This window comes from Cherax quadricarinatus, chromosome 66, assembly GCF_038502225.1.
Source record: "Cherax quadricarinatus isolate ZL_2023a chromosome 66, ASM3850222v1, whole genome shotgun sequence".
NCBI lineage: Eukaryota > Metazoa > Arthropoda > Malacostraca > Decapoda > Parastacidae > Cherax > Cherax quadricarinatus.
The window spans coordinates 17,104,044-17,113,738 of record NC_091357.1 but is presented as its reverse complement, the minus strand read 5'-3'; the positions used below and the strand labels follow the sequence as shown (position 1 = coordinate 17,113,738).

The window sequence follows — 9,695 nt, the reverse complement described above, 5'->3', positions numbered from 1 at the left end:
CAAACATCCCAAATTTCAGTGAGAAATTAAAGTCACTAATAACAAACAGACAAATGAATAAACACCACCTTCTCTTAGCTGGAAGACTTCAACATCAACCTTGGCATACTAGATGATCAGCCTGTAACTGATTTCATCAACAATATGAACAACACACTTCTCATACCAACAATAACTAAACCAACCAGGCTCACTGAGACAAGTGCAACCATAATAGACCACATATGGACCAATATACTAGCCCCCCTTAAATCAGGGATAATCACAGATAGCACTACAGACCACTACCCTACGTTCCTCCTGACAACCATAAGTAAACCACCACTTGAATACAACAAAGTCTTATTTAGACTCCATGACGAGGCCTCAATATGGAAGTTCACAGCTGACCTAGAGACTGTTGACTGGCCTACAGAATTCTCCAAGGCCAATGGTATTGACGACTGGACAAACATTTTTCTTAACAAATTACTTAGACTATACAACAAACATTGTCCTATAAAAACAAAACAGATCACAAACAAACGGCTTGGTTGCCCAGTGTGACCATGGCGTAATAGCGCACAAAATGCGTGCTAAAGGAATAACAGGAAAAGTCGGTCAATGGATCTATAATTTCCTCACTAACAGAACACAGAGAGTAGTCGTCAACAGAGTAAAGTCCGAGGCAGCTACGGTGAAAAGCTCTGTTCCACAAGGCACAGTACTCGCTCCCATCTTGTTCCTCATCCTCATATCCGACATAGACAAGGATGTCAGCCACAGCACTGTGTCTTCCTTTGCAGATGACACCAGAATCTGCATGACAGTGTCTTCCATTGCAGACACTGCAAGGTTCCAGGCGTACATCAACCGAATCTTTCAGTGGGCTGCAGAAAACAATATGAAGTTCAACGATGAGAAATTTCAATTACTCAGATATGGTAAACACGAGGAAATTAAATCTTCATCAGAGTACAAAACAAATTCTGGCCACAAAATAGAGCGAAACACCAACGTCAAAGACCTGGGAGTGAGCATGTCGGAGGATCTCACCTTCAAGGACCATAACATTGTATCAATCGCATCTGCTAGAAAAATGACAGGATGGATAATGAGAACCTTTAAAACTAGGGAGGCCAAGCCCATGATGACACTCTTCAGGTCACTTGTTATATCTAGGCTGGAATATTGCTGCACACTAACAGCACCTTTCAAGGCAGGTGAAATTGCTTACCTAGAAAATGTACAGAGAACCTTCACGGCGGCGCGCATAACGGAGATAAAACACCTCAATTACTGGGAGCGCTTGAGGTTCCTAAAACTGTATTCCCTGGAATGCAGGCGGGAGACATACATGATTATATACACCTGGAAAATCCTAGAGGGACTAGTACCGAACTTGCACACGAAAATCACTCACTACGAAAGCAAAAGACTTGGCAGACGATGCAACATCCCCCCAATGAAAAGCAGGGGTGTCACTAGCACGTTAAGAGACCATACAATAAGTGTCAGGGGCCCGAGACTGTTCAACTGCCTCCCAGCATACATAAGGGGGATTACCCTGGCAGTCTTCAAGCTGGCACTGGACAAGCACCTAAAGTCGGTTCCTGACCAGCCGGGGTGTGGCTCGTACGTTGGTTTGCGTGCAGCCAGCAGCAACAGCCTGGGTGATCAGGCTCTGATCCACCAGGAGGCCTGGTCACAGACCGGCCGCGGGGGTGTTGACCACCGGAACTCTCTCCAGGTAAACTCCAGGTAATGGCTAACCAGCACCATTCTGAAATCCATTGACAAGAAACACCAATATGAAAAGCAATATAGACAGGGCTTGATACACAAAGATATTCTTAAACACTATTCATCAGTTCTCACCAAAGTAATAAAGAAAGCCAAACAACTATACTTCTCCAGTAAATTCGCAGACACTAGAGGAGATATAAAAAAGACCTGGAAAACACTCTCTCAGATTCTAGGGACCCACAAACTGAAAAAAAACAAGAATATTGTCCTAACTAAACCTAATGAAACACCACTACATCCCACTGACACAGCTAACAAGATAAACGACTTCTTCTTAACCATAGGATCTAATCTCGCCAATAAAATCCCACATACCAATGCCCATGCCGGGGACTACCTAGATGGGAATTTCCCAAATTCCTTCTATCTTACACCAACTGAGCCCACGGAAGTCACCGAGATTATAAAGTCACTTAAAAATAACTCAGGGAATCTGTCTCATGTCCCACCATTACTATACAAGCGAGCGGCCCATATCCTTTCGCATGCTATTTCATTACTTTTTAACAAGTCACTAGAAACTAGCACCTTCCCGAAACTACTCAAGATGGCAAGGGTTACACCAATACATAAAGGTGGTGACCCTACAGACTTAAACAACTATAGGCCAATATCAAACTTACCATTGCTATCAAAAATCTTTGAGAAACTCGTGCACAGGAGACTATATTCATTTATAACGGCACAAAACATACTCAACCCCTGCCAATTTGGATTCAGGAAAAATAAAAGCACTAATGATACAATCATAAAAATGCTAGATCTGCTTTACACAGCATTGGAAAATAAGGAATATCCACTAGGAATTTTTATTGACCTAAGAAAAGCTTTTGACACAGTAGACCACGACATCCTACTCCACAAACTTGACCATTACGGTATAAGAGGCCATGCGCTTGCTTATTTCAAATCTTACCTTACTAATAGGTATCAGTATGTCACCATTAAAGACACAGCATCAACAACACGGCCACTTGATACTGGAGCTCCGCAGGGAAGTGTCCTTGGTCCCCTGCTCTTCCTCATATACATCAATTATCTTCCAAACGTATCCCAACACCTGAAACCCATTCTCTTTGCTGACGACACGACTTATGTCATCTCTCATCCTAATCTTGCCACCCTCAACACCATTGTTAACGAGGAGCTGATCAAAATATCGACTTGGATGACAGCCAATAAACTTACGCTTAACACTGACAAAACCTACTATATTATGTTTGGTAGCAGAGCAGGAGATGCACAAATTAACATTAAGATGGACAACACTCTAATTACCAGACATAATGAGGGCAAATTCCTGAATTTCAGCACCCATATCCAACACATAACCAAAAAAGTATCCAAAACGGTTGGGATCCTCTCCAAGATACGATACTACGTGCCGCAAAATGCCCTTCTCACACTATACCACTCGCTTATTTTTCCATACCTCACCTATGCTATTTGTGCTTGGGGATCAACTGCAGCAACACACCTAAAGCCAATAATAACCCAACAAAAAGCTGCAGTAAGATTAATCACTAAATCCCATCCCTGGCAACATCCCCCCCGCACTCTTCATAGAGCTAGACTTACTCCCTGTTCAGTACATCCACACTTACTACTGTGCAATCTACATCTACAGGACCTTAAACTCCAATATCAACCTTGACCTAAAACGCTTTCTTGATAGTTGTGACAGAACCCACAGGCATAACACCAGACACAAACATCTCTACGACATTCCTCGTGTCCGACTAAACCTTTACAAAAATTCAATGTATGTCAAAGGCCCTAAAATCTGGAACACCCTACCTGAGAACTCTAGAACTGCAGACACATTCATCACCTTCAAAACTACCATTAGAAAACATCTTATCTCCCTGATACACCCCGTCAACTAACTACACGAATACCACCTGGTGGTTCACACTTACACTCACTCACCCATTTGACCATAAACAGAAATATTAATCTCAAAAATATGGAGTCTGAGCTTGCTACCATCTGCAGCTCATAAGACTGCCATCCCCACGAGCCCCTTTGAGGCGGGGTAGATGGCAGACCAGAGGCCTAGCTTCTCCCTACGAGCCCCGTGAGGGCGGGGAATGTGGCTAGGCCTGGGGACACTTGGTCCCAAAGATGAGGAGGTACTTGTCCTTCCTCCCATGGGAGACTTAAGTCTCGAGACACTCCCCAGATAGGGAGCCAAGGCCGGGTCACCACTACTTGGAAAAGACCCGGGCCGGGAGAATACCGGTGAATAAAAAAAAAAATTAATCTCAATCTTAAAATAATGAATCCTGTGATACTCCAATACTGAAACTATGTACTGTGTCAAAACAAAAGCATTCACATTGCTAAACTCATAAACTAGTATTTAGTCACTTAGCCATAATACCAACTTACCTCATAATTTGTAATATTTTAAAATTAAGAATTAAACTAAGTCTGCCCGAAATGCCTAGCCATGCTAGGTGTTCTAGTGGTACACTCTGTAATCATTATTTAACTACATGTAAACCACACAATAACCAAATTCTGTAAACTCAGCATTGTAATCCTTATAGAGAATAAACTTTGAATTGAATTTGTTTGCATCATCGTGTGATATGACTCTCGTATATATTCACAGCTGCAGCTCATTCTCCCACCAACAATGATAAGTGTTCAGAAATCAATGTTGACTTTTTCCTATGCCACCTTGTTGCCAGACGTATACCTGGAGTTCACCTGGAGAGAGTTCCGGGGTCAACGCCTCCGCGGCCCGGTCTGTGACCAGGCCTCATGGTGGATCAGGGCCTGATCAACCAGGCTGTTACTGCTGGCTGCACGCAATCCAACGTATTTGTGCTTAAATATACGTTTTTGTAGGTACATGTATATGCCTAACTTAAGCCAAACTAGCTTAACACAACCCAGCTCAATCTAACCTAACCGATCCAAATTAACTGAGCTTAGTTTAAAACAAAGAAAATAACATTTGAGGAATGAGTAGAAGTTTTAAGAAATTGACGTTGAGTACTACGACACAAAGATGACACAGTAAAATGAGAATGAGTTTTTAACAAAAAGACACAAGAAACAAATTTATAAAGCAACAATTGAGACCAAACAAGGTAGTTTATAGAAAATTTTACCTTTAAGTAATAATGCATCACCTGTGCAGCAGACTTTCTTCAATTGTTACTTGTATGTTTTATCTACTACAACTTGTTGGTATACCCTTACCACTTGCTCTTAATAGGTACCTGGATGTGGAAAAGTTGGACTTACTCTCCCGTTTCTTAAGACAAACTTGATTACTTCCCATTCAACAAAGTTTAGCGTTTCCTCATGATTATTATAAAATAGACAACGTGCATATAGTATATTTTTTTGTACCTCTATATGTATGCTCAAATTGTAAATAAATAAATAAATAAATAAATAAATAAATAAAATAGGTTTAGAATATGCAGATGTGTGGTGTCCACACCTAAAAAAAAAAAGTCTGAAAACATGCTACACCTTTCAAAAAGTGTAAATGGCTCTTGATCCCAGGAATTGGAGCTACTCACGCATTTTTGGGATCAAACCTGATTGACTCCTGTTCCTCATTGAGGTGCCCAGACACCGGTAAAGGGTTATTAATTGTAGGTTCTGGAGGTTACACACTGCCCATTCCCAGACTAGGCCTTCTGGTTACTGGCTTGATCGATCAAGCTGTTGGTACCCGCCTCCTGCAGTCCGACGTATGCACCACAACTGACTGATCAAGAAATGAATCGATATACTAATTATGAGGTTTAGTCTAGATAATATTTGTTGGAATTTTTAACCCAGGTAAGGGTTAGCCACCCAGAATAACCCAAGAAAGTCAGGGCGTCTTCGAGAATTGTCTTATTTCTATTGGCGTCCTTTAATCTTGCTCCCCAGGATGCGACCCACAGCAGTCGACTAACACCCAGGTACCTACTTACTGCTAGGTAAACAGGGATAGCCGGGGATTGTGTGTGAGGCGAGAGTACTGCCTACCGAGCCACGGGACACAGGTAGCTGATACCCAACTAATTGGGCCTATCATCCCGTTTCTAAAACAGAACCTTTTTATTTCCCATTACCTAGGTGCTACATGATCTCTACGGATTTAGAGCTCCATGATTGAATAAAATCAGACAAAGCGTGGCACATATATCTCAACAAAACGTATGACCGGTTTTCTTAAAAGCCGTACATTAGCAGCACCGAAAACGACCTAGTGCTTGAAGCCGAGGAAGGAAAGAGGAACAAGCATCCTTAAAATACGAAAATTGAATTGTCACTGTTGTCCAGGCCAGATCAAGATATTCGCATTCATTATTTTGTTAGGCTAAAACCTATTTTATCTATCAACTAACTGCACATCATAGTCTCAAAACTCCAGCCCGTCGCGTTAGCCACGGGCTGGAGTTTTGAGACTCTATGACCGCGGGTTCAATCCCGGCCGGGGGTATGGTTTATTTGCAATCGTGTCATTACGATTTCTTAAGTCATGTGCGGGTTATTTGCGTATCATTCCAGTCACGGTATTGTGCCTTTTTTTGTTATTTAAGCGCGTGATACATTAAAGGTTATTATTCACCTGTACTAATATACATGTTTCATTCTCTGAAATAGTTATTTAAGAAACTTGTCAGTGTATATATACAATTTATATATGCACTTCTCAGTATATATATCCTGTATTCACATTCGACTAAAGTCCCAAAAATATTATGACTGTCACGTCGTCTGCATGTGTACTACTTGCATGAGTCCATGTCAGACTCGAAAATAGTTAAAACTCTTCAGCAACACAATATAATAATTTTAAGTAAGTCATACTCAGAATTAATTTAAGCAAGGTTATATTACAGCCGGATTAACAATAACTGCTAACAATTTTGCTTGCAGTTAAGGGACTGCGAAATTTATACTCCGTAGCGGAGACTGACTTAACTCGGGCATTCCATGATAACCTGTTACGCATCACTTTTACTTCCTCTTGTTAAGTTTACCTTGCTTTGTGTAGTCTGTGTGCCTGTCACAACATGAAAATGTTCCTGTAAACAGTGTTTTATTCATTTTAAAACTGGGTAATTTCGAAGCCCAGAGTAAAATAAGTTACATAGGCAAACAAGAGGTATATCGAAGAGGAAGGTGTACGAGAGGCCGGAAACTGCATGTCTATTTGTCCTTCATCTTCAGTGATTTATTAAATTAAAGTCTTAATAAGGTAAGGTAAAGTCACTTTCCAATGATATTACTACTACGTAAATGATTTGTTGCACCCAAATAGAAATAAATATCATTATTTGGCTTTGTTTTTGCATTTTGTATTTACCTTATTCAATAAAAGGATGACATACTCATCATGCTTAAATATGATCAAAGTAATGAGGAATACAATCAAATTAAGTTACGTTGACTTTCCATTCCGTGTGTAACTTGAAGAAATCTTTGTGTGTAAAGATTTGGGAAAACACTGCAGTAGATATTGAGTTTAGTAACTCCAAGTTTCGCAAAAATTTCTAATTTAAAGTATCTGATATTGATTTGTTTGTGCAGTGGAGGTTTTAATCTCAGCAAATTAAAAAAAAATATGCGCATTTTAACCTGAGAATAATTTTTTTTAATATTACTGTTTGGTTTAGCACTTCTTTCTGATTATAATAATTAATGTTACTGTCAACCTAATCAATTGTAAGGCAACTTAGATAAGATAAGATTTCATTTGGATTTTTAACCCCAGAGGGTTAGCCACCCAGGATAACCCAAGAAAGTCGGTGCATCATCGAGGACTGTCTAACTTATTTCCATTGGGGTCCTCAATCTTGTCCCCCAGGATGCGACTCACACCAGTCGACTAACACCCAGGTACCTATTTGCTGCTAGATGAACAGGACAATAGGTGTAAGGAAACATCGAAATATTTCCACCCGCCGGGAATCGAACCCGGGCCCTCTGTGTGTGAAGCGGGAGCTTTAGCCACCAGGCCAGTGGGCCTAATAAGTAATCAACGTTGGTACCAACATTTGATGTAGGCAGGAAGGTAAGGTAAATTCACATGTATTACACTTGGGAGAGACAGCTTAGGGATTGGTAGTGTCTGAACTATGTATTTCACTGTCCTGAATCTGACTACATAGTAAGTAGGTAAGTTTATTCAGGTACAAGTATATGCAAGTTTATTTAAATACAGGTACACAGAAGTACAATTATCATACAAAGTGTAAATTACCTAGGATGACCCCCCCCCCCAAAAATCAAGAGTGACTTGGATTGGTGTCATATGACTAAACTAATGGTTCACTGGATAGGAATGTCAGGTAACTCTCCCTTCATATGTATAATTTAACAAATATGTTCTGACTCCCATAAAAATAATTTTGGGCCAAATATCTCCTTCAACCTTCCCCCAAATATTTCACAAGATGTAACTGCTTTTGCCAGGCTATGGACAGATTACTTGTATTATAGAAAAAAAAATTAAGGACTTAGTTCAGTGGAGCCCCTAAATTCAATACAGTGGAACCTCAAAAATCGAACTTAATCCGTTCCAGGAGCTAGTTCTAATTTCGAAAAGTCTGAAATTCGAAGCAATATTTCCCATAAGAAATAATGGAAATACAATTAATCCGTTCCAGAAACCCAAAAATATTCACAAAAAAAATACATTTTATAGAGATTAATTACAGTTTTACATACAACAAATGCTATAGTCTTTAATTACGTATAGTAATATAAAATAACATTTTTACTTACCCTTATTGAAGATTGGTGATGGCATCTGGAAGATAGGGAGGAGGAGAGAGGGAGTTGGGGTTAGTGTTTGGAAGGAGAATCCCCCTCCATGAGGACTTCCGGTATCAAAGCCCTCTCTGGGGTTACTTCCCTTCTCTGTATTTTAATGCCACTAGGACCAGCTTGATAGTCATTGGACCCCTGTCTCACAAAATAACTGTCTACAGTCCTCTGTTTCTGTCTCACAAAATAACTATCCACAGTCGTCTGTTTCTGTCTCACAAAATATCTGTCCACAATCGTCTGTCTCACAAAATAACTCCACAGTCGTCTGTTTGTCTTACAAAATAACTGTCCACAGTCGCCTGTTTGTCTCACAAAATAACTGTCCACAATCGTCTGTTTGTCTCACAAAATAACTCCACAGCTGTCTGTTTCTGTCTCACAAAATAACTCCACAGTCGTCTGTTTCTGCCTCACAAAATAACTGTCCACAATCGTCTGTCTCACAAAATAACTCCACAGTCGTCTGTTTGTCTTACAAAATAACTGTCCACAGTCGCCTGTTTGTCTTACAAAATAACTGTCCACAGTCGCCTGTTTGTCTCACAAAATAACTGTCCACAATCGTCTGTTTGTCTCACAAAATAACTCCACAGCTGTCTGTTTCTGTCTCACAAAATAACTCCACAGTCGTCTGTTTCTGCCTCACAAAATAACTGTCCACAATCGTCTATTTGTCTCACAAAATAACTCCACAGTTGTCTGTTTCTGTCTCACAAAATAACTCCACAGTTGTCTGTTTCTGTCTCACAAAATAACTGTCCACAGTTGTCTGTTTCTGTCTCACAAAATAACTGTCCACAGTTGTCTGTTTCTGTCTCACAAAATAACTGTCCACAGTTGTCTGTTTCTGTCTCACAAAATAACTGTTCACAGTCCTCTGTACATCCTGGCAAGCTCAACAAATAAATAACTAAATAAATAAATAACAAAAAGGCACAATACCGTGACTGGAACGATACACAAATAACCCGCACATAAAAGACAGAAGCTTACGACGACGTTTCGGTCCGACTTGGACCATTGACAAAGTCACACTAACAGAGGTGGAGCAGGACGGCTATATATAGGCAGGAAGAGGTGGAGGTAGTAGTAGTAGTAGTACAAGAATTGTGTATAAT

At 40.3% G+C, this 9,695-nt stretch overlaps 1 protein-coding gene across 1 annotated transcript in view; it reads left to right on the top strand.

Annotated features, from left to right (window-relative positions):
- The first annotated feature begins 6,742 nt into the window (after positions 1 to 6,742).
- The window catches only part of Coq8 (ubiquinone biosynthesis protein COQ8, mitochondrial), a 62,325-nt gene continuing 59,372 nt past the window's right edge, over positions 6,743 to 9,695 (top strand). The window contains exon 1 of the mRNA XM_070099132.1: positions 6,743 to 7,003. The gene's annotated coding sequence lies outside the window, so the exon portion shown is untranslated. The remainder of the gene's footprint in view (positions 7,004 to 9,695) is intronic.